This window comes from Nicotiana sylvestris, chromosome 5, assembly GCF_000393655.2.
Source record: "Nicotiana sylvestris chromosome 5, ASM39365v2, whole genome shotgun sequence".
Lineage (NCBI taxonomy): Eukaryota > Viridiplantae > Streptophyta > Magnoliopsida > Solanales > Solanaceae > Nicotiana > Nicotiana sylvestris.
In genome coordinates, this window is record NC_091061.1 from 173,266,006 (window position 1) to 173,292,174 (window position 26,169).

Genomic DNA, 26,169 nt, shown 5'->3' on the forward strand with positions numbered 1-26,169 from the left:
AAGATACCCGGTATTTATGGACTAGTACCATACAAGGTACCATATGACCATAATATTAAAGTGTATGAAGTATGTTAAAAGTGAATAGCATTTTAAGTAGTTTGAGATAATTCTTAACTATGTGAATAATTGGTTAATTATTGATTTGAGTGGGAAGTTAACAAATTAATTTAAATTTGTGGATAAGCCTAATATAACTCCTATCCCTGCGTAGCAGCAAGTAACATAAGATAGCAATGACTCTTTAGTCTTGATAGTAGGTGGCGTATGTAGGACAAACTTGGATAAAATTAACACCAAAAGTGAGGCCACAAATCCAAAAGGCAACGGATTTTCATATATTTGGTAAGTAAGGTACTTACAGTGAAATGTCTCAATCGAGATTTTACAATGTTACTCTTGTTTCATATATCTTGTATAAGACTCTTCTACAAAGTAAGATAAGATTGACGTGATTTTTCTCATCAAAAATTTCATACGAAATTATACTACGTAATAACAACGGGATTTTGCGATTCTCAGGAAGTACAATGCAACCCTTCTAAAGAATATCATACGGATTTTTTCCTACTCCAATCTTGCTGTTATGTGTTGTCGCAATTGACGTATGTTAGTGGGATTGTCAAGAGAATCGAATCAGGTATGTTAAGACTATCCCTTCTTTCTTTCTGGCATGAACTATACGACACAAGCGAAACGAGCAAATGCACAACTTCTATAAATTACTCTATTCTTTGACAAGCATTATAGTGGTAATCATATTTTAGAAGTTCTCACGGTTTGAGACTTTTCATGAGCTATAAGAATTATGCAAAATAATCCAACTATAACTTCAGTACTTAGCAAACATGAAGATTGTTTTTATTACCTTTTCTCAAAGGAAAATTAAATAGTTAGTACCTTCTATACTATACTCTATACACTAGTAGTACAAGGATGTGTTGTCCTCAGGTTTATACACTATATGATTATAAGCACTCTAACGATACAACAAGAATAGTCCCAGTAATAATTTTTTTAGGTCTCAGAAAAATACGTAAGTTGAAAAAGTTTACTTTATGATATTAATCAGAGGCATAATGGTCTTATGACACTACAAAAGATTTTATTGACGTACTTCTCATACATTGCATTCATGTACATTGACCTATGACCAGATGTCGTTATATATGTGTATATATGTATATTATATATATGGAATATGAGAAAAGGTTATGGCGTTATATACGCACCACCATCTGATCAGCTGGTATACGTTGATGATTTTGCCCACAATGGTCGAGATGATATGATGGGATGCCCTCAGAGGCCTGATGATGTTATGAAACATGTACCTATGCATAACATGACATTTACACGCATATGCATGACACTACAATTATTTCCTAAATTACAGAATTATTCAGACTTACAGGTTGAGTCATTTACTCTATATTTCTTCCATGTCTGTTATGTACTTATTTATGTACCTTAGATACTCGGTACATTATTCGTACTGACGTCCCTTTTGCCTGGAGACGCTGCGTTTCATGCCCACAGATTCCAATAGACAGGTCGAGAGCCCTCCAAGTAGGCTATCAGCTCAGCGGAAGATGTTGGTGCGCTCCATTTGCTTCAGAGTTGCTTGTTTGGTTAGTATGATTTAGACGTGTATTGTTTGGTATGGCGAGACTCTGTCCCGATCTTTATAAAAATTATGTATTCTTAGAGGCTTGTAGACAGATGTCATGTACGTAAAAGATTTATGGCCTTGTCGGCCTATGTTCAATATACGAGTGATTATTTTGGTCTTATAGGCCCGTATGTCTTATGTATAAGTTGGTATCACATGCTGTATTCTACTTATCTTACGGCAGCCTTATGGCTCAATTATCTATGATAGTATGACATGAAAAGATATGTTATGTTGGAACTCGGTTGAGTAAGGTACCGGGTGCCCGTCACGGCCCATCGGTTTGGGTCGTGACAATCGGGATAACTTACACCAGGTTTGCTAACCAAAAAAAGTATTAAGATGATACTAAATTCTTATGCCACCCTTATACCTTCTTATACCTCATACCAAACGACCCCTAAGTGGTTGAAATATTAAGTTATCCGTTCTCTATTGTTTCTGTTTCTTCTCACGAAGACGAAGCGTCGATGATTTTGGAAAGCTCTAATGACAGCTGCTAGACAATGCGAACGATATACTCATATACATATTTCTAGATGATTTTGTTGCCTTCTCAGTTGCTTCAGTATTTACTATTTTTTCTTTGAAGTGTTAGGAAACTAGATTTTTTCCTAATTTAATAAGTGAATTTCCAATACAGAACAACACTTGAACTATTCTTTATTACCAGCAGCAAATAGAATAAGTTCTACTGAGAAATAAACAACAATTAGAATATTAATACACCTAACAACCAAGGTATTTTGAGGAACCTTAACCTCTAAATTTGCCGGAGAAAATACTGCAGAATAAACTCTTGTCTTCCCTTTTTCCTAATAGAATATAACACAAAATAACTGCCTGAAATACTAGTTAACTACTAGGTAACTACTACTACTACATATATATATAATAACAAATAAATAAAATAGTAGTTTGGCCATGCCTTATTTTCAACCTTCTTCTGAGGTTATAGAGCCTAGTAACAGCAGGTCTAACAATACCGGCCCCAACAAGTTTCACCTTGTCCTCAAGGTGAATAAGGAAACCGCGCATCAATGACTTCATAGGGTTCATAAGTGTTCTCAAAGTCTGCTAAGTCCTTCCACTTAATCAAAACTTCTTGGGAGCTATTCAAGAGTGTCCAACAATCTAGTATATTTTTCAGGTTGCACTTGCATTTCAAGTTCTTCAGACAAGTAAGGAGGGAGCTGCTGAATTGGAGTAGAATCCTTCATAGCACGCTTTAGCCAATAAATATGAAGTATGGGATGCATTCGTGAATGAGGGAGTAAATCAAGGCGATAAGCAACATCACCAATTTTGCTAAAGACATTTTATGGTTAATAGTAACGAGGACTTAACTTCTGATTACCTTTTTAGCAAGGGAGCGAAGCTTGAAAGGTTGCATGCGAAGATAAACCAAATCACTAGGTTGGGAATCGGGCGGGATTTCTCTTTTATGGCCCTAAAACGCCAAAAACAAGCAACGGTCATGAGACGATGACTAATGTTTCTTAGGTTATGTTTTATGGGCAAGAAAACTTTTAGGCGATTCGGGTCCGGATGCCTGGACCCATTCAGATGCGTGGACTCAAGAATATCAGGGAATTAGGCAGAATTCCAGTTTTATGTCCCTAAAACGCCAAAAAACGAGGAATGGACATGGCGAGGCGATGACTAATGTTCTTTAGGTCATTTTTAATAGGCCGGCAAAATTTTAGGCGATTCAGGTCCGGACATCTAGACCAGTGCTGTCACGACCCAAAATCATTAAAGGTCGTGATGGCGCCGGACACCGCTGTCAGGAAAGCCAACAATAAATAATAAATTTGGTTCTCATTTTTAGTTTTTTTTTGAAATCATTATTTCCTTCAATTTAATAGTAAAAGATGGAATTTACAGAGTAAATAATAACATTTCAACCATCTCAATACTGAACAATCCATAATCACTCCAAAATCCGGTGTCACAAGTGCATGAGCATTGACTAGGAAATAAAATAAAATATAACATCTGTCCGGAATATAAATTGGATAGGACAAATATAAATACTCTGAAGGAGATTTTGCTGGCTGCGGGTCGTAATATGAAATGCAGCTCATCTAAGTCCCCGCATCATCCATGCCTCTATGCCACAGGGCCACTAGACATATATGCACCTGCACAAAAATGTACATCAAGTGTAGTATGAGTACGTAAATCAACGCGTACCCAGTAAGTATCTAGTCTAACCTCAAAGAAGCAGTGACGAGGGGTTGACTCTGATACTTACTATGGGATAACAATAAAATGCCGATATTATATTTAAGCATGAAATACATGACACAGTTGGAAATTTAATAACTGAAAATAATCAGCAATTTTTTTACTAATGGAAATTCCCAAATTTCATTTTCCATCATTTAACAATTTATATCTCAAGCCAATAAAGCAATATCAATTATTATTAGTTCCAAACATGTGCAAGTCATGCCGAGGTCGTACAGCCCCATCCAACATATAAATATAAATTGTGAACTGCTGAGGGTTGAACAACACGAACCAACATATAAATATAAATTGTGCACTGCCGAGGGTTGAACGACACGAACCATAGATGCATCTATTAACCCGCCGAGGCAAATGGCCCGCTCCCATGAGAATAGTAGAAATTTACCCTGCTCGCGGAATATATTTGCGATGCGGTTGCACATAGATTTCTTAAGTTATTATAATATTCTTAAATTTTTTTTCAAAAATACCAAATTCAAACAAAACTTTCTAAGTCTAGAAATCCTCAATTTCAACTCTTTCCAAGACATTTAATATGCATATTCGATCTCAATTCTTTACAAGGCAAATAATAAACATAATCAAATAGTAGTATCAACAAGGCATGGTGTAAACCTAAAACTACCCGGACATAGGCATAACTAGTAGCTATGCACAGACTTTCGTCACCTCGTGCGTACGTAGCCCTCACAAATAGAAACATGTATTAATTCAATTCATCTTTGGGGTTAATTCCCTATTACAAGGTTAGAAAAGGGACTTACCTCGCTTCGGAGTTCCATAGCCGGCTCCCAAGCCTTTCCAACAACTCAAACCGATGCCCAACGCTCCCAAAACTAGTCAATAAATGAGTAAATTCATAAATATATACTCTAATACTCATTATAGTCCTATTTACAATAATTTTCAACTCCGATCGAAAGGTTGATAAAAATCACCCTCGGACCCACATGCCTGGATTCCGAAAATTTTCAAAGATAAACATTACTCATAACACCATGAACTCAAATATATAATTTATTCCCAATTCCATGTCCAATTTCGTGGTCATAATCCAAAAATATAAATTTCTAGGTTTTCTACCAAACCCCTATAATTTTTACTAATTTTCATGTTTAAATCCTTATACAAACCATGTATTTAACTTATAATAAGCGGGAATCACTTACCTTGTGTTGCTTGATTAAAATCTCCCTTTTAAGCTCTCCAAAAAATCGCCTCAACCAAGTGAAAAATGGAAGAAAATGGGCCAAGCCCCCGTTCTTAAAGAACCCTTCAACCCAGCCACTTCTCGCACCTGCAGTCACTTGACCGCTTCTGCGGTTCTGTAGGTGCGGCAAATATTCTGCTGTTGCGGAGATGCCCTCAACTGTCCACTTTTGCTTCTGTGCCTTTCTTTCCACATCTGCGCCTTCACAGGTGCGAACATTCCTCGCACATGCGCTCCTACCCAACTCGCCCAGCATCGCTTTTGCGACCCTCCTGGCCATTTTTTCGACTCCGCACCTACGGCCAAAACCTCGCAGGTGCGGTTACACCTGATGACACCATCCCCAACATTCCTCCAAGCCCAAACTCGATCGGTTTGCCATTCGGAATCCACTCGAGGCCCTTAGGACCTTAATCAATTACACTAACACGTCCCAAAACACATTACAAACTTAGTCGAGCCTTCAAATCACATCAAACAACGTCAAGATCATGGGTCGCACCCCAATTCATGTTTAATGAACTTTAGAACTTCAAACTTCTACATTCGATGCCAAAACCTTTCAAATCACATCCGATTGACCTCAAATTTTGTACACAAGTCACATTCCACATTACGGACCTACCCCAAATTCCGAAATCAGATTCCGACCACGATATCAAAAATTTCACACCCGATCAAACTTCTCAAAAACCTTCAAATTTCTAACTTTTGCCAAATGATCCCGAAATACCTACGGACCTCCAAATCTATATCCGGATGCGCTCCTAATACCAGGATCACCATACAGAGCTATTCCTAGAATCAGAATCCCAAACGGACATCGATAACATTGAAATGCACTTCAACCCAAATTTATGAAATTCTTCCAAATGCCACCTTTCCACAATAGGCGCCGAAACACTCCCGGGTCATCCAAAATCTGATCCAAACATACGCCCAAGTCCGAAATGATCATACGAACCTGTTAGAACTTTCAAATGCCGATTCTGAGGTCGTTTACTAAAAAATAAACCTTAGTCAATTCTTTCAAAGTTAAAGCTTCCAAAATGAGATTTTTCTTTCCAAATCAACATCGAACCTCCCGAATTTCAATTTTGACCACGTGTACAAGTCATAATACCTTAAGCGAAGCTACTTATGGCCTTAAACCGCTGAATGATGTGCTAGGGCTCAAAACGAATGGTCGGATCGTTACAAGTGTAGATGGCGCGAGCTATAGCACACGAAAATCTAGGTCATTACAAGTGCAGATGTTGTGGGCTATAGCACATAAAAATCTGGGAATCAGGCGAAATTCTAATTTTATGGCCCTAGAATGCCAAAAATGAGGAATGATCATGGCAAGACGATGACTAATGTTCCTTAGGACATTTTTATGGGCATGTAAAATTTTAGGCGATTCGGGTCCGAGCGCCGCTACCCATGGCGTGGGCTATTGCACACGAAAATCTGGAATCAGTTAAAATTCTAGTTTTATGGCCCTAAAACGCCAAAAAAGAGGAACAATCATGACGAGTTGTCATGTTCCTTAGGTCATATTTGATGGGCCGGCAAAATTTTAGGCGATTCGGGTCTGAGAGCCAGACCCATACATATAACATGGGCTATAGCACACAAAAATGTGGGAATCGGGCGAAATTCTAATTTTATGGCCCTAAGATGACAAAAAACGAAGAACGATCATGGCGTGCGATGACTAATGTTCCTTAGGTTATTATTTATGGGTCGATAAAATTTTAGGCGATTCGGGTCCGGACTTCTGGACCCATGCAGATGGAGGGGGCTATAACACACAAAAATCTAGGAATAGGGCGAAATTTCATTTTTATGGCCTTAAAAGGCAAAAAAATGGAACAGCCATGGTGAGGTGATGACTAATGTTACATAAGTCATTTTTTATGGCCGACAAAATTTTAGGCGATTTGGGTCCAGACATCCGGTTGACCCATGCAGATGGCGTGGGTTATAGCACACAAAAACTTGGGAATCGGGCAGGATTTCAATTTTATGGACCTAAAACGCAAAAAATGAGAAACAATCATGGTGAGGTGATGAGTAATGTTCCTTAGGTCATTTTTTATGCGTGGACAGAATCTTAAGCGATTTAGGTCCGGACGCCCGGATCCATGGAGATGGCTATAACATATGAAAATTTAAGAATCAGGCGATTTCAGTTTTATGGCCTTAAAATACCAAAAAAGGGAACGATCATGGCGAGACGATGACTAATTTTCATTAGGTCAATTTTAATGGGCCGGCAAAATTTTAGGCGATTGGGTCCGAACACTCGAACCCAGGCAGATGGCGTAGGCTATAGCGCACGAAAATCTAGAAATCAGGTAGAATTCCAGTTTTATGTCGATAAAACGCCAAAATATGAGGAACTGTTATGGCAAAGTGATGACTAATGTTCCTGTCACGACCAGGATTTCTCACTCTCGGGAGTCGTGATGGCGCTTACTAATGGGAGCTAGGCAAGCCAAACCTTAAGTACTTGCTACACTTTCATTTCTACTTCTTTTTAACAAACACCAGTTGATAATATGATAAAAGCGGAATTTTAAATAAATAAGCGGAAGTCAACAAGTATATATCTTAAGGTTACGTATATTACAACTTTTAAAACCTCAAATACCCAAAACCTGGTGTCACAGTGTCACAGACTGTCTTGGAGTCACTACATACAAGGTCTGAAGAAATACAATATAATATTTCTGAACAAAGAAAAAGAAATAGGAAATAGATATAGAGGGAGATGCCAGGGCCTGCGGACGCCTGCAGTCTACCTTGGGTCTCTGGGTGGACTGAAGGAAGCACTCCAACTACTGTCCAAAAGCTGCTCCTGGATCTGCACACAGTGCAGAGTGTAGTATCAGCACAATCGACCCCATGTGCTGGTAAGTGTCTAGCCTAACCTCGGCGAAGTAGTGACGAGGCTAGGACCACACCACTAAATAAACCTGTGCAGTTCATATATATATATACAGCGGAAAAGAAATACAGAAATAACCGGTCGATGTGGGAGGGGGAAACATGTTGTGTGGGAGATAATAGTTCCGAATAGCAAGGCATCAAGTAAGGAAAGAAACAACATAACTAGAATATCAACAAGGAAGCAGAAATCAATAATTGCACGGCATCACCCTTCGTGCTTTTACTCTCAGCCTCACCAAAGCAATTATATAATAAAAATGTGCACGACATCACTCTTCGTGCTTTTACTCTCGTCCTCACCAAAACAATCATATAATCAAAATGTGCGCGGCATCACCCTTCGTGCTTTTACTCTCTTTCCTCACCATATAATAAATAGATTTGGCGTGGAATGGTACGTCGTGCGGCACGGCATCACCCTTCGTGCTTTATAATCTTTCCTCACAATAACAAACAATGCACGACATCGCCCTTCGTGATTTAACACTCTTCCTCACCCAAACAACAATCACAAGCAAAGGGGCAAGGGAATAAACAAAATAGTAATAGAGATCCCGGCAAGGGAACAACAGTTAAACAATTAAATCTCGGCAAGGGAACAACAATTAAACAATTAAATCCCGGCAAGAGAACAACAATTAAATAATTAAATCCCGGCAAGGGAACAACAAATAAATCAACAATAGCCCAGCAAGGGTGTCAACATAATGATCTCTTCTCTTTCTCAATTTTACTTCACAATTCACTTCACAACTCGAGCCAATTCTCTAGACGTTCGATTATCACTTATACTTTCACAATTCATTTCACAACTCAAGCCAATGCTCTAAAAGTTCAATTGTCATTTATACTTTCACAATTTCGCTATACAACTTGAGCCAACGCTCCTCAATGTTCATAGATCACAATTCTTTCCACAAACTTTATACAACAATTAGAATTCTTCACCAAGGCATGAATAATACAATGAAATCATGAAAATCACAATATAAGACTCACGGTCATGCTTGACACCAACGTATAGATACTCGTCACCATGCCTATACGTCGTACTCGACAAGAAGCAAATAGCAAATAGGACACAACTCGTAATCCCTCAAGCTAAGGTTAGACCAAACACTTACCTCGATGCCTCGAACACAACTCAAGTTTCAATTATAGCTTTACTCCTCGATTCCACCGCCAATTCGCTCGTATCTAGTCACAAATTACTTAATTACATCAATAAATACTAAATGAATCAATTTGAAATCATGAAAATGAGTTTTCTAAAGTTTTACCCAAAAGTCCAAAATCGCCCCCGGGCCCATGTGGTCAAAACTCGATTACCCATTCCCCGACAAGCTCAAATATGTAATTTTTTTTGAAATCGGACTCAAATCGAGGTCCAAATCTCCAATTTTTGAAAAAAACCTAGGTTCTACCCAAAACACCCAATTCCCCCCATGAAAATAATTGATTTGAAGTTGAAATTATGTTAAAAGATGTTAATGATTGAAGAAAACTAGCTAAAAATGACTTACAATTGATTTGGAGAAGAAAGGTTGTTTGAAAAATCATCTCTTATGCTTTTGGGGTTTTTGAAAAGTGCAAAATAACTGAAAATCTTGTCTATTTATACCCCTCTCAGACCCTCTCCACGGACAGCATAAAAAGGACTACGACCGCGGAGCTCCACTGCGGACCGCAAAAAATCGAGCGCGGCCGCGAAGGCTTGGCCTTGCTCAACGCGGACCACACAAATCCCATCGCGGTCGCGGAGTCCCCACCGCGGACTACGAGACCTGGCTTCAGAAACCTGTAACTTCTCTGAATCTGCAACTTTTTCCTAAGTGTAAAAATATCCTGAAACTCACCCGAGCCCTCGGGGCTCCAAATCAAATGTCATACTAACTCAAAAACATCATATGGACCTACTCGTGTAATCAAATCATCAAAATAACATCATGAACATCAAATTAAGTCTCGAGATCAATGAAATTTTCTCCAAAACTTCTTTAAACATAAATTTTGCAATTTAAGTCCGAATCACATCATATGATATCTGTTTTTCACCAAATTCCACAGAAATGTCTTAAATCATATATAAGACTTGTACCGGGTGCCGGAACCAAAATACAGGCCCGATACCATCACGTTCTAATCAAATTCCATTTCAAATTTCTTTAAACAATTCCAGAAAAATATTTCCTTTAAAAATTCATTTCTCGGAGTTGGGACCTCGGCATTCAATTTCGGGCATACGCCCAAGTCCCATATTTTCCTACGGACCCTCCGGGAGCGTCAAATCACGGGTCCGGGTCCATTTACCCAAAATGTTGGCTAAAGTCAAATTAGCTCATTTTATAATCAAAACTTATCATTTTTCATAGATTATCATATTTAAGCTTTCCGGCTACCGCCCGGATTGCGCACACAAATCGAGGTGACTCTATGAGGTTTTCAAGACCTTAGAGCCACATTCTCCACCTCTAAAACAACCGTTTGTCCTCGAACGGACAGAAGAAGGAAGTACCCGAGTCGGGGAAAAGATGGGGATAACGGCTATGCATATCGGACTCGGACTCCCAGGTCGATGCCATAAGAGGCTGACCTCTCCACTGAACACGATCAAAAGAAAAACTCTTCGACCTCAACTGACGAACCTGCCGGTCTAGAATAGCTACCGGCTCCTCCTCATAAGACAAGTCCTTTTCCAACTGGACAACGCTGAAATCTAACACGTGGGATGGATCGTCGTGATATTTTCGGAGCATGGACATATGAAATACTGGATGCACGACTGATAAGCTCGGCGGAAATGCAAGTCTATAAGCAACCTCTACCATTCGATTAAAAATCTCAAACGGGCCAATGAACCCAGGGCTAAGCTTGCCCTTCTTCCCAAATCTCATCACGCCCTTCTTAGGCGACACTCGAAGCAATACCCGCTCACCTACCATGAATGCCAAATCTCGAACCTTGCGGTCTGCATAACTCTTTTGCCTGGACTGAGATGTACGAAGCCTATCCTGAATAATCCTGACCTTGTCCAAAGCCTCCTGAACCAGATCCGTACCCAACAATCGAGCCTCTCCCGGCTCAAACCATCCAACCGGAGATTGACACCGCCTACCATATAAGGCCTCATAAGAAGCCATCTGGATACTCGACTAGTAACTGTTGTAGTCAAACTCTGCTAGAGGCAAAAACTGATCCCACGAGCCTCCAAAGTCAATGACACAAGCTTGGAGCATATCCTCCAAAATTTGAATAGTCCACTCGGACTGCCAGTCCGTCTGAGGATGTAATGCTGTACTCAACTCAACCTGGGTACCCAACTCTCGCTGAACTGCTCTCCAGAAAAGCGAGGTAAACTGCGTACCTCGGTCCGAAATGATAGATACAGGCACACCATGAAGACGAACAATCTCCCAGATATAGATCTCAGCTAACCTCTCGGATGAATAGGAGACTGCCACATGAACAAAATGCATTGACTTGGTCAGCCTATCAACAATGACCCATACTGCGTCGAACTTCCTTCGAGTCTGTGGGAGTCCAACAACGAAATCCATAGTGATCCGCTCCCACTTCCACTCGGGAAGCTCAATCCTTTGAAATAAACCACCATGCCTCTGATGCTCGTACTTAACCTGCTGACAATTCAAACACCAAGCTACATATGCAATGATATCCTTTTTCATTCTACGCCACTAATAATGCTGCAAATCTTGATACATCTTCGCGGCGCCCGAATGAATAGAGTACCGGGAGCTATGGGCCTCCTCTAAAATCAACTCTCAGAGCCCATCCACATTAGGCACACAAACTCGACCCTGCAATCTTAAAACTCCATCATCATCTAAGGTAACCTGCTTGTCACCTTCGTGCTGCACTGTATCCCTCAGGACACACAAATGGGGATCATCATACTACCTATCATGGATACGCTCCAATGAAGAAGAACGAGCGACCGTGCATGCCAATACACGACTAGGCTCAAAAATATCTAACCTCATAAACTGATTGGCCAAGCCTGAATGTCTAAAGCAAACGGTCTCTCACCGACCAGAATATAATCAAGACTGCCCATACTGGCTAACTTCTTATTCAACGCATCGGCCACCACATTGGCCTTTCCCGGATGATATAAGATAGTGATATCATAATCTTTCAACAACTCCAACCACCTCCTCTATCTCAAATTCATCTCCTTTTGCATGAATAAATACTGAAGACTCTTGTGATCCGTGTCCACCTCACATGCCACGCCATACAGATAATGCCTCCAAATCTTTAATGCGTGAACAATGGTTGCCAACTCCAAGTCATGAATCAGATAGTTCTTCTCATGAATTTTCAACTGCTGCGAAGCATAGGCAATGACCTTTCCATCCTGCATCAACACTGCACCAAGCCCATTACGAGATGCATCATAATAAACTGTCCTGAATCTGTGGGCAAAACCAACACCGGTGCCGTAGTCAGAGCTGTCTTGAGCTTCTGAAAGCTCACCTCACACTCGTCTAACCATCTGAACTAGGCACCCTTCTGGGTCAACCTGGTCATCGGGGCTACGATAGATGAGAACCCCTCCACGAACCGACGGTAGTAGCCTGCCAATCCTAGGAAACTTCGAATCTCTGTAGCTGATGCTGGTCTAGGCCAGTTCTTGACTGCCTCAATCTTCTTCGGATCAACCTGAATACCCTCTGCTGATACAACATGACCCATAAATGCAACTAAACTCAACCAGAACTCACACTTCGAGAACTTAGCATATAACTGACTATCCCTCAAGGTCTGAAGAACCACTCTGAGATGCTGCTCGCGCTCCTCCCGACTGCGGGAATATATCAAAATATCATCAATGAAGACTATCACGAACGAGTCTAAATAAGGCCTGAACACTCGGTTCATCAAATTCATAAAAGCTGCTGGGGCATTGGTCAACCCAAATGACATGACCAGGAACTCATAATGCCCGTACCGAGTGCGGAAAGCTATCTTAGGGACATCGGATGCCCTAATCCTCAACTGATGGTAGCCAGATCTCAAATCAATCTTTGAAAACACCTTGGTACCCTGAAACTGATCAAACAAATCATCGACCCTCAGCAATGGATACTTATTCTTGATTGTAACCTTGTTCAACTGCCGGTAATCAATACACATTCTCATCGATCCGTCCTTCTTCTTAACAAATAACACCGGCGCACCCCAAGGAGAAACACTGGGTCTAATGAAACCCTTCTCAAGAAAGTCTTGCAACTGCTGCTTCAACTCTTTCAACTCAGGCGGGGCCATACGATATGGCGAGATAGAAATGGGCTGAGTGCCCGGAGCCAAATCAATGCAAAAATTAATATCCATGTCGGGTGGCATACCCGGCAAGTCTGAAGGGAATACCTCAGGAAACTCACGAACAATGGGCACAAAATCAATAGAGGAACCTCAGAACTAGAATCACGAACATATGCCAAATAGGCCAAACACCCCTTCTCGACCATACGCTGAGCCTTCACATACGAGATAACACTGTAGGTAGAATGACCCGGAGTCCCTCTCCACTCTAAACAGGGCAAATCCGGTAAGGCTAAGGTCACAGTCTTGGCATGATAGTCCAAGATAGCGTGGTAAGGGGATAACCAGTCCATCCCCAATATAACATCGAAATCGACCATGTCTAGAAGCAACAAATCCACATGAGTCTCAAGACCCCCAATCAACACAATACAAGAACGATGGACTCGATCTACCACAATAGAATCACCTACCGGTGTAGACACATAAACAAGAATACTTAATGAATCATTTGGCATGACCAGATATGGTACAAAATAAGATGACACATACGAGTAGGTAGACCCTGGATCAAATAACACTGAAGCATCTTTATCACAAACCAGAATAGTATTTGTAATGACTGCATTTGAAGCTTCAGCCTCGGGCTTGGCTGGACGGGCATAACATCGGGGCTGGGCCCCACCACCTCGAACTACATCTCTGGGACGGCCTGCAGCTGGCTGGACTCCACCTCTGGCGGACTGAGCTCCACCTTTAGTACCTCTACCTCCACCTCTAGCACCTCTACCCCCACCTCTAGCTGGCTTGGAGGGCTGTGGAACACCTGTTGCCTATACCATAGCACGAGAACCCTGATGCTGAGAGCTACTCAGAGCTCGAGGGCAAAACCTGGCAATGTGACCCGGATCTCAACACGTGTAACAAGCCCTCAGCTTCTGAGACTGCTGGCCCTGACGACCTAAATGACCACCCCGAAAACTCTGAAGCGGCGGTGCACTGATAGGAGCAGGTGGTGCACTGTAGGACTGCTGATCAGAATACTGCATCTGAGGACCACGACCACCTGAAGTACCATGAGAAACCTGGAGCGTTGACTGAAAGGGCCTAGGAGGATGGCCTCTACCATACGAATCTGGACCTCCGGATGAGGTACCACTGAATCGTCCTGAATGACGGGGCCTCTTGTCTGACCCATGACCGCCTCCCTATGAAAGAACCATCTCAACTCCATGGGCCACATTGGCCGCCTTCGGAAAAGTAATCTCACTCCCAGCCTCTCTAGCCATCTGAAGATGAATCGGCTGAATAAGACCGTCAATAAACCTCCTCACCCTCTCTCTCTTGGTGGGGAGTATGATGAGAGCATGGCGAGCTAAGTCGATGAACCTGGTCTCATACTGGGTAAAAGTCATGGAACCCTGCTGAAGGGGCTCAAACTACCTCCGATAGTCCTCTCTCTGAGTAACAGGGAGAAACTTCTCCAGGAATAACACTGTAAACTGCTCCGAAGTTAAGGTTGGCGATCCGGCTGGTCTCTCTAAGCAATAATCCCTCCACCAAGTCTTGGTGGATCCAGACAAGCGAAATGTAGCAAAATCGACCCCATTAGTCTCGACAATACGCATGTTCCTAAGAACCTCGTGGCAGCTGTCTAGATAATCCTGGGGATCCTCAGTAGATGCACCATTAAAAGTAGAAGTGAAGAGCTTGGTGAACCTATCCAGTCTCCACAAAGCATCGACAGACATAGTCGTTCCATCACCGCTTTGAGCTACCACACCCGGCTGTACTGCTCCAACTGGCTGAACCGCTAGAGTCTAAATCTGAGGAGCTACCTGCTCCGGAGTGTGAGTAGTAGGAGTCAGGGCCCCTCCTCCAGCCTGAGAGATGCTTGGTGCTACCGGAAGCAAGCCCGCTCAGGTGACACTCTCCATGAGGCCCACTAATCAGACCAGAGCATCCTAAAGAACTAGGGCAGCAATAAACCCCTCTGAGATCTGAGCTGGGCCCACTGGAACTACTGGAGCCGGAACCTCCTCATCAAAATCTACCTGAGGCTCTGTCACTGGGGCTGCTGCTCGGGGCTGAGATCTGCCCCTACCTCGGCCTTTATCATGGCCTCGGCCCCGCCCTCTAGCATGCCCTCGCCCTCGCCCTCTGCCCCTTGTGGGAACTGCTGCCGGGGGCTCGGGCTGCTGAGTAGAGGATGAGGAAGCGCGTGTTCTTGCCATTTGTGAAGAACAGAGTAGAAGTTCAATTAGCATTGAGAAACAAAACTGCATGATGAGAAAGAACAAATGTGAAGTTTTCCTAACTCTGTAGCCTCTGGGAGATAAATACAGACGTCTCCGTACTGATCCCTCAAACTCTACTAAGCTTGTCTGTGAACTGTGAGACCTAAGTAACCTAGAGCTTTGATACCAACTTGTCACGACCCGAATTTCCCACCCTCGGGACTCGTGATGGCGCCTACTAATGGGAGCTAGGCAAGCCAAACCTTAACTACTTGCTACACTTTCATTTTTGCTTATTTTTAACAAATACCAGTCGATGATATGATAAAAGCGGAATTTTAAATAATAAGTGGAAGTCAACAAGTATATATCTTAAGGTTACGTCTATTACAACTTTTAAAACCTCAAATACCCAAAACCTGGTGTCACAGTGTCACAAACTGTCTAAGAGTCACTGCATACAAGGTCTGAAGAAATACAATACACTGTTTCTGAACAAAGAAAAAGAAATAGGAAATAGAGATAGAAGGAGACGCCAGCGCCTGCGGACGCCTGCAGTCTACCTTGGGTCTCCGGGTGGACTGAAGGAAGCACTCCAACTACTGTCCGAAAGCTGCTCCTAGATCTGCACACAATGTAGAGTGTAGTATCAGCACAACCGACCCCATGTGCTGGTAAGTGTCTAGCCTAACCTAGGCAAAGTAGTGATGAGGCTAGGACCAGACCAACAAATAAACCTGTGCAATTCATATATATATACAGTGAAAAAGAAATACAAAAATAACCAGTCAATGTGGGAGGGGGAAACATGCTGTGGGGGAGATAATAGTTCCGAATAGCAAGGCATCAAGTAAGGAAAGAAACAACATAACTAGAATATCAACAAGGAAGCAGAAATCAACAATTGCACGGCATCACCCTTCGTGCTTTTACTCTCAGCCTCACCAAAGTAGTTATATAATAAAAATGTGCACGACATCAACCTTCGTGCTTTTACTCTCGGCCTCACCAAAACAATCATATAATCAAAATGTGCACGACATCATCCTTCGTGGTTTTACTCTCTTTCCTCACTATATAATCAATAAATTCGGCACGGAATGGTATGTCATGCGGCACGGCATCACCCTTTCTGCTTTATACTCTTTCCTCACAATAACAAACAATGCACGACATCACACTTCGTGCTTTATACTCTTTCCTCACAATAACAAACAATGCACGACATCACCCTTCGTGCTTTAACACTCTTACTCACCCAAACAACAATCACAAGCAAAGGGGCAAGGGAATAAACAAAATAGTAATAGAGATCCCGGCAAGGGAACAACAGTTAAACAATTAAATCCCGACAAACAATTAAACAATTAAATCCCGGCAAGGGAACAACAAATAAATCAACAATAGCTCGGCAAGGGTGTCAACATAATGATCTCTTCTCTTTCTCAATTTTACTTCATAATTCACTTCACAACTCGAGCCAATGCTCTAGACGTTCGATTATCACTTATACTTTCACAATTCATTTCACAACTCGAGCCAATGCTCTAAAAGTTCAAATGTCACTTATACTTTCACAATTTTGCTATACAACTTGAGCCAATGTTCTTCAATATTCATAGGTCACAATTCTTTCCACAAACTTTATACAACAATCAGAAATCTTCACCAAGGCATGAATAATACAACGAAATCATGAAAATCACAATATAAGACTCATGGTCATGCTTGACACCAATGTATATATACTCGTCACCATGCCTATACGTCGTACTCGACAAGAAGCAAATAGCAAATAGGACACAACTCCTATTCCCTCAAGCTAAGGTTAGACCAAACACTTACCTCGATGCCTCGAACACAACTCAAGTTTCAATTATAGCTTTACCCCTCGATTCCACCGCCAATTCGCTCGTATCTAGTCACAAGTTACTTAATTACATCAATAAATGCTAAATGAATCAATTTGAATGCATGAAAATGAGTTTTTTAAAGTTTTACCCAAAAGTCCAAAATCGCCCCGGGCCCACGTGGTCAAAACCCGAGGTTCGAACCAAAACCCGATTACCCATTCCCCCACGAGCTCAAATATGTAATTTGTTTTGAAATCGGACCTCAAATCGAGGTCCAAATCCCCAATTTTTGAAAAACCCCTAGGTTCTACCCAAAACACCCAATTTCTCCCATGAAAATAATTGATTTGAAGTTGAAATCATGTTAAAAGATGTTAATGATTGAAGAAAACTAGTTAAAAATGACGTACAATTGATTTGGGGAAGAAAGGTTGTTCGAAAAATTGCCTCTTATGTTTTTTTTTTTTTTTAAAAGTGCAAAATATTTGAAAATCTCGTCTATTTATACTCCTCTCAGACCCTCTCCGCGGACCGCATAAAAAGGACTGCGACCGCGGAGCTCCACCGCAGACTGTAAGAAATCGAGCGCAGCCACGAAGGCTTGGCCTTGCTTGTCGTGGACCGCACAAATCCCACCGCGGTCCCGGAGTCCCAACCGCGGCCGCGAAGCTTCCACTGTGGACCGCGAGACCTGGCTTCAGAGACCTGCAACTTCTCTGAATCTGCAACTTTTTCCTAAGTGTAAAAACGTCCCGAAACTCACCCGAACCCTCGGGGCTCCAAACCAAATGTCATACTAACTCAAAAACATCATATGGACCTACTCGTGTAATCAAATCATCAAAATAATATCATGAACATCAAATTAAGTTTCGAGATTAATGAAATTTTCTTCAAAACTTTTTTAAACATAAATTTTGCAATTTAAGTACGAATCACGTCATATGACATCCGTTTTTCACCAAATTCCACAGAAATATCTTAAATCATATATAAGACTTGTACCAGGTGCCAGATCCAAAATACGGGCCCGATACCATCACGTTCTAATCAAATTCTATTTCAAATTTCTTTAAACAATTCCAGAAAATAATTTCCTTTAAGAATTCATTTCTCGGGCTTGGGACCTCGGAATTCAATTCCGGGCATATGCCCAAGTCCCATATTTTCCTACGGACCCTCCGGGATCGTCAAATCACGGGTCCGGGTCCGTTTACCCAAAACGTTGACCGAAGTCAAATTAGCTCATTTTATAATCAAAACTTATCATTTTTCACAGATTATCATATTTAATCTTTCAGTCTACGCGCTCGGACTGCGCACGCAAATCGAGGTGACTCTAAATGAGGTTTTCAAGGCCTTAGAACACAGAAGTTTCGTTTTAAAACAAGTGATGACCTAGTTCCTTAGGCCGTTTTTGATGGGTAGGCAATATTTTAGGCGACTCGAATTCGAACGTCCGGGCCCATGCAGATGACATGGGCTATAACACACGAAAATCTAGAAATAGGGCAGAATTCCAGTTGTATGGCCCTACAATGCTCAAACACGAGGAAGGTCATGGCGTGGCGATGACTAATATACTTTAGGTCATTTTTGATGGGCCGCTAAAATCTTAGACGATTCGAGTTCGGATGCCTGGACCCATGCAGATGTATAGCACACGAAAATTAGAAATCGGGCAGAATTATAGTTTATAGCCGTAAAACGTCTAAAACAAGGAACGGTGATGGAGATGCGATGTCTAATGTTCCTTAGCTCATTTTTTATGGGCTGGCAAAATATTAGGCAATTCGGGTCCGGATGCCCGAACCATGCAGATAGCCTGGGCTATAGTACATGAAAATCTGAGAATCAAGTAAAATTTCAATTTTATAGCGATAAAGCACCAAAATATGAGGAACAATCATGAGGAGGTGATGACTAATATTCCTTAGGTGGTTTTTATGAGTCAGAAAGTTTTTAGGCGATTCGGGTCCTGGATCTTGAGCCTATGTAGATAGCGTGGGCTATATAGCACACAATAATCTGGGAATCGGGCGGAATTTAAGTTTTATGGCCCTTAAATGCCAAAAAAGAGGAACGACTATGGAGAGATGATGACTAATGTTCCTTAGGTCATTTTTTATGGGCCGAAAAAATCTTAGGCGATTCGGGTCCGGACGCCTGGACCCATGCAGATGGCTATAACACACGAAAATCTAGAAATCAGGCGGCATTCCAGTTTTATAGTTCTGAAACGCCAATAAATGAAGAACAGTGATGGCGAGGCGATAACTAATATTCTTTAGGTCGTTTTTGACGGGCTGGCAAAATCTTAGGCAATTCGGGTCCGGATTCCCAGACCCATGAAAATGGCGAGGGTTGTAACACACAGAAATTTGGGAATCAGGCGAAATTCCAATTTTATAGCCCTTAAACGCCAAAATATAAGGAACGATCACGGCAAGGCGATGACAAATGTTCCTTAGGTTGTTTTTGATGGACCGGAAAAATTTGAGTCAATTCGGGTCCCGACACCCAAACTCATGCAGATGGCGTGGGCTATGCACATGAAAATCTTGGAGTTGGGCGAAATGCCTGTTTTATGGCCCTAAAATGCTAAAAAATGAGGAACGGTCATAGCGAGGAGACGTCTAATATTTCTTATGTCATTTTTAATGGGTCGACAAAATTTAAGGTGACTCAGGTTCGGATGCTCGGGAACCACATAGATGGCATGGGCTATTACACACGAAAATCTGGGAATTGGGGAGAACTCCAATTTTATGGCCCTAAAATGCCAAAAAAGGAGGAACGGTCATGGCGAGGTGATGACTAATATTCTTTAGGATGTTTTGATGGGCCGACAAAATTTTAGGGGATTCAAGTTTGGACGCCCGGGACTCACACTGATGGCGTGAGCTATAGCACACGAAATTTGGGATTAGGGAGAATTCTAGTTTTATGGCCCCAAAATGCCAAAAATAAGAAACTGCCATGGCTAGACAATGACTAATGTTCCTTAACTTGTTTTTGATGGGCCTGCAGAATTTTAGGTGATTTCGGTCCGGGCACTCGGATCCATGCAAATGGCGTGGGCTGTAGCACATAAAAATTTAAGAATCAGGCAGAATTCCAGTTTTATGTCCCCAGAATGCCAAAAAATGAGAAACGATCATGGCGAGGTGATTCCGGTCCAGGCGTTCGGACCCATGCAGATGGCACACGAAAATTTGAGAGTCGAGCAAAATTTCAATTTTATGGCTTTAAAAAGCCAAAAATGGAGAACGGTCATAGCGAGGTGATGACTAATGTTCCTAAGGTAATTTTTAATGGGCCAGCAAAATTTTAAGCGATTCGAGTCCAGACGCCCGAACCCATGCAGATAGCCTGTGCTATAACATAAGAAAATCTGGGAATCAGGCGAAATTCCAGTTTTATGCCCCTAAAACACCAAAAAACGAGGTATGATCATGGCGAGGCGAGGCGAGGCGAAGAACAATGTTCCTTCGGTCGTTTTTGATGGTTCGTCAAAATTTTAGGTGATTCATGTTCGGATGCCTGGTCCCATACAGATGGCGTGGGTTTATAGCATACGGAAATCTGGGAATCAGGCGAAATTCTAGTTTTATGGCCCTAAAATACCAAAAAATGAGGAACAGTTATGGCGAGGCGATGGATAATGTTATATAGGTCTTTTTTATGTAACAGTATAATTTTAGGTGATTCATGTCTGGGCGCCTGGATTCTTATAGATGGCATGGGGTATAACATATGAAAATCTGGGAATTGGGTAATTTTTTTATGGCCCTAAAACACCAAAAATGAAGAATGAGCATGGAGACGCGACCACTAATGTTCCTTAGGTCATTTTTTATGGGCCGGAATTTTTTTAGACGATTCAGATCCGGACGCTCGAACCATATAGCATACGAAAATCTAGAAATCGGGCAAAATTCTAGTTTTATGTCCATAAAACGCCAAAAGACGAAGAATGGTCATGGAAAGACAATGGCTAATGTTACTAAGGTCTATTTTTATGGTCTGACAAAAATTTTGGGCGATTCGGGTCTGGACGTCCGGACCTATGCCGATAGTGTGTGCTATAACACATGAAAATCTTGGAATCAGGCGAAATTCTAGTTTTATGGCCCTAAAACACCAAAAAATGAGGAACGGTCATGGTGAGGCGAAGACTAATGTTCCTTCGGTCGTTTCTGATTGACCGGTAAAATTTTAGGTGATTCGGGTTTGGACGCCTGGACCCATGCAGATGACGTGGGCTTATAGCATACGAAAATCTGAGAATCTGGCGGAATTCTAGTTTTATGTTTCTAAAATTCTAAAAAATGAGGAACAATCATTGCGAGGCGATAACTATTGTTCCTTAGGTCGCTTTTGATGTGTCGACAAAATTTTACGCGATTCGGGTCCAAACGCCCTGTCCCATGTAGATGGCGTGGGCTATAGCACACAAAAATCTGGGAATCGGGTAGAATTCTAGTTTTATTATCCTAAAATACCAAAAATGAGAAACAGTCGTTACGAGATGATGAATAATGTTCTTTAGGTCATTTTTTATGGAACGATATAGTTTTAGGCAATTCAGGTCCCGACGCCTGGATTCATGCAGATGGCGTGGGCTATATATAACACACAAAAATCTTGGAATCAGACGAAATTTCTATTTTACGGTCCTAAAATGCTAAAAACGAAGAACTTTCATGCCGAAGCGATGACTATGGTACATTAGGTCTTTTTTTTTGCGATAATTTTAGGCGATTCAGAGTTGGTTGCTCAGATTCATATAGATGACGTGGACTATGATACACGAAAATTTAAAAATCGTCCTAAGTTGCTGCTTTATTACCCTAAGACGCAAAAAACGAGGAACAATTATGCTGAAGCGATGACTATTGTTTATTAGGTCGTTTTTATGGGCTCGCAAAATTTTAGGCAATTCGGAGCCGATCACCCGGATTTATGTTGATGGCTTGGACTATAGAGGAATGGTATGCAAAAGTGATGACGATTATTCATTAGGTCGTTCTAGATGGGCCCGCAAAATTTTTGACGATTCTGAGTCAGTCGCCCAGATTCATGCAGATAGCATGGACTATTTCACACGAAATTTTGAAAATCATCTTGAGTTCCTATTTTATGTCTATTAAATGCCAAAAAAAGAGGAACGGTTATGCCAAAGCGATGACTAATGTTTATTAGGTCATTGTTTATGGGCCCGTAAAATTTTAGGCGATTCAGAGCCGGTCGCCCTGATTCATGCAGATGTCGTGGACTATATCACACGAAAATTTGAAAATTGTCCTGAATTCCTATTTTATGGCCTTAAAATGCCAAAAATGAGAAACGTCGGCCATGACGAAGCAATGACTATTGTATATTAGGTCGTTGTTTATGGGTCCGCAAATTTAGATGATTCAGATTGGTCGTCCGGATTCATGTAGATTGCGTGGACTATATTGCACATGAAATTTTAGAAATTGTCCTAAATTTTTATTTTTGGCCCTAAAACACCAAAAAATGAGGAACCGTCATGCAGAAGCGATGACTTTTGACATTAGTCATTTTTATGGACTCGCAAAATTTTAGGCGATTTGGAGCGGATCGCCCGGATTCATGCAGATAGCGTGGATTATAACACACAAAAATTTAAAAATTGTCCCGAGTTCCTGTTTTGTTGGCATAAAATGTCGAAAAATAAGGAACGGTCATGCCAAAGCAATTACTATTATTCATTAAGTCGTTTTATGGGCCCGTAATGTTTTAGGCAATCCGGCGTCGGTCACCCAGATTCATTCAGATGTCATAGACTATAGCACAGGAAAATTTGGAAATCTTCTTGAATTCCTGTTTTATGGCCCTAAAACGCCAAAAAATGAAGAACGGTCATGTTGAAGCGATGACTATTGTTCATTAGGTTGTTTTTGATAGGCTCGCAAAATTTTTGTCGATTCAGAGTCGGTCACCTGGATTCATGCAGATGACATGGACTATAGTAAAGCAGCACACAAAAATTTGGAGATTGGCTTGAGTTCCTATTTTTGGCCTTAAAACGAAGAACGGTCATGCCAAAGTAATGATTAGTGTTCATAATGTTATTTTTTATAGGCTTGTAAAATTTTAGGCGATTCAAAGCCGGTCGCCTGGATTATGCAGATGGCATGTACTATAGCACATGAAAATTTGGAAATCATCATAAATTCCTATTTTATGGCCCAAAAAGCCAAAAAACAAGAAACGATCATACCGAACTGATGACTATTGTTTGCTAGGTTGTTTTTATGGGCCCGTAAAATTTTAGGCTATTTAGAGCTAGTTGTCTGGATTCATGCAGAAGGCGTGTGCTATAGCACACGAAAATTTGGAAGTCATCTTGAAGTCCTCTTTTATGACCCTAACACGTCAAAAATGTGCAACAGTCATGCCAAAACAATGACTATTGTTCATTAGATCATTTTTTATGGGCCTACAAATTTTAGGCGATTCAGAGCTGGTCGCCCGAATTCATGCAGATGACATGGATAGCACACAAAAATTTGGAGATCGTCCTGAATTTCTATTTTTTGGCCCTAAAACACCATAAGTCGAAGAACGGTTATGTCGAAGTGATGACTATTGTTCATAAGGTTATTTTTTATGGGCCCGTAAAATTTTAGTCGATTCGGAGCCGGTCGTCCGGATTCATGTAGATGGTGTGGACTAGCACACAAAAATTTAGAAATCACCCTGAATTCCTGATCTTTGGCCCTAAAACGTAAAAAATGAGGAACTGTTATGGCGAAGCGATAACTATTGTTCATAAAGTCATTTTCGATGAGCTCTTGAAAGTTTAGGCGATTCGGAGCTCGTCGCCCGAATTCATAAAGATGGCGTAATATTGGCACACGAAAAATTGGAAATCGTCCTAAGTTCCTGTTTTATTGTCCTAAAATGCCAAAAAATGAGGGACGGTCATGGCCAAGCAATGACTATTATTCATTAGATCATTTCTGATGGGCTCATAAAATTTTAGGCGATTCGAAGCCCGTTGCCCAAGTTTATGAAGATGGCGTGTCCATTAGCATATAAAAAATTAAAAATTGTTATGACCCTAAAACACCAAAAAATAAGGAACGTGCATTGATAAAAGATGACTATTGTTAATTAGGTCCTTTTATATGGGCTCACAAAATTTTGGGCGATTCGAAGTCCGTCACCGAATTCATAAAGATGATGTGAACATTAACACACAAAAAATTAAAAATCTTTCAGAATTACAGTTTATGGCCCTAAGCTATCCGCCGAGTTGAAAAATGCCTAAAACCAACACTTCAAAAGTGAAGGTAGTATTGAGTTTGTAGCTGATGATTGGAGAGATCGCGTTAAAGAATTTACGATTTTATTTTGATAATTCTTTGAGTTAATCTTGACTATATTGCTTATTGAATGTGTAGGAAGTTATAATATTTATTTGCAGCCAATTAGAAAAAGAGTAACAATATTAATCTCCAATAGAATTCAATTTTAAATTAAGTGATACTCTTCCCTGTCAAATTTAGAAGACAAATCCCATGTGATCATTGGATTCGTAGTTACCTGCGTCCTGGATGTTATCTCGAGGAAGAGGCAAACCCGAAAATAAAGAAGATAATGAAGATCAAATTTTAACGTAGAAAACCTTTCAAATCGAAGGTAAAAACCACGGGATCACAAAGATCCAAAAATCTCTATTATAACAATAAGAGAGTTATAAAAGTTTTCTAAATTGACTACACAATAAGTGCCAAACACAGAGCAACAATAGCAATAAGAGCAATGACAAATCAATTGAAGAAAGAGGAGAATCCACAAAAATGAAGCTGTTATTTGAGGATCGGAATCAGATGCTACATGCCTCCAAATTCGATCTCCACCGTTCAAATCAAAGACCAAGATGTTAAAACACTCGATCAAAATATCAGCTCTATCCAATGGTTAACGAATCGGAAAACGTGATTTGAAGTCGGCTGGTCGGAATAATAATCTGCAGCAAAACAAATACTTTTCTTCTCTCTTCTCTCTTGATGAAATGTCTCTCAAAAACTACTCTTATGTGCTTAAGTCTTTCAAAGACTTGTATCAATGATCATAGAACAATTCTCCAAGGTTGTCCTATTTATAGATAATGAGTGGTGCTTTCTCTTAAAGGCAAAACCAACTCTAAATAGGAACAAATACCGAATCCAATTTCGAATAGGAATAGAAACCAAAAGAAAATAAGATTAGGCCATTGGGCATTTGGCTGGACAACATGGGCATGTGCCCAATAAACTCCCCCTCCAGCAAAGGGGCCAAATATGTCTTCAAGTAGAGGAACTATTGACAAGCTTCATGCCTGCCAATTTTCTGCAAAACGCATGCTTATCTGCAAGCTTAACTATGAAGTCCTCAGGATGCTCCATATAAATCTCCTCATTTAAACGACGATGAAGAAAAATAGTTTTGACATCCATCTGCTCAACCTATAAATCTAGACTTGCGGCTAAGCCTATAACTACACGAATAAAAGACATCTTCACAACAAAGGAGAAAATTTCATCAAAGTCAACTCCCTTCTTTGTGCCAAAACCTTTAACAACTAACCTCACCTTGTACCTAGGTACAAAGGTATGGTTATCTTGCTTTATTCTGAATATCCATTTGTTAGATAAAGCTCTCTTACCTTTGGGCAATTTCACTAACTCATATGTGCCATTC